Here is a 971-nt window from a genome sequence, read left to right as displayed (position 1 = left end):
GGGGCTGAGTCCTCCTGTGGAAGGTCTGACCCTGCAGCCGTGGCTCCTGCAGACTGTGTTTCCTTTGCTGATGACACTCTTTGAGCTGGCTCGGAACCCCAACGTGCAGCAGGCCCTGCGCCAGGAGAGCCTGGCCGCCGCCGCCAGCATCAGTGAACATCCCCAGAAGGCAACCACCGAGCTGCCCTTGCTGCGGGCGGCCCTCAAGGAGACCTTGAGGTGGGTGCTAGCTGAGCCCTCCCTGTGGCCCTGGCCCCTGCCTGGAGAGCAGCCCCACTGGGTGGTGGCAGACAGAAGCTGGGCTGATAAGCAGTGTCACCCAGCAGCCCATTCCCCTGCACCTGCTCTTCCTCTCCCTCAAGGACAGGGAGCTCTTCTTCCTCTGGAATCTCTCAAGCCTTGGGATTAACGTGGGCATGTCCTTCTGGGCTTGGGGCTGCTCAGGTTAGGGGAGGTTTGGCCGGCTCGGCAGGTGCAAGGAAGCACTTCCTCACGACCTGGGCTTCCCGGGGACCTCTAGCGGGCTCTTGGGTAGGAAGGCTGCAGAGGGCACGGGAAGCCCCGTCCAGCTGAGGACCCTTTCTGTGGATGCCCCACCTCCAGGCTCTACCCTGTGGGTCTGTTTTGGAGCGAGTGGTGAGCTCAGACTTGGTGCTTCAGAACTACCACATCCCAGCTGGGGTGAGTGAGCCCCACACCCCTCCAGCTGAGAACCTCCCTCCCCAATCATTCCCTGATCCCCGCTCTGCGCTCGCAGACATTGGTGCAGGTTTTCCTCTACTCGCTGGGTCGCAACCCCGCCGTGTTCCCGAGGCCTGAGCGCTATAATCCCCAGCGCTGGCTAGACATCAGGGGCTCTGGAAAGAACTTCCACAACGTGCCCTTTGGCTTTGGCATGCGCCAGTGCCTGGGGCGGCGCCTGGCAGAAGCGGAGATGCTGCTGCTGCTGCACCATGTGAGCAGGCCTGGGG

The 971-nt window shown here is 62.9% G+C and overlaps 1 pseudogene; it reads left to right on the top strand.

The window, feature by feature from the left end:
• Nucleotides 1–6: 6 nt before the first annotated feature.
• On the top strand, nucleotides 7–955 carry LOC108525507 (cytochrome P450 11B1, mitochondrial-like; annotated as a pseudogene).
• The last annotated feature ends 16 nt before the right edge of the window (nucleotides 956–971 follow it).

This window comes from Rhinopithecus bieti, unplaced genomic scaffold, assembly GCF_001698545.2.
Source record: "Rhinopithecus bieti isolate Rb0 unplaced genomic scaffold, ASM169854v2 scaffold_62394, whole genome shotgun sequence".
Classification (NCBI taxonomy): Eukaryota; Metazoa; Chordata; class Mammalia; order Primates; family Cercopithecidae; genus Rhinopithecus; species Rhinopithecus bieti.
This window is presented reverse-complemented; position numbering and strand designations above follow the sequence as displayed.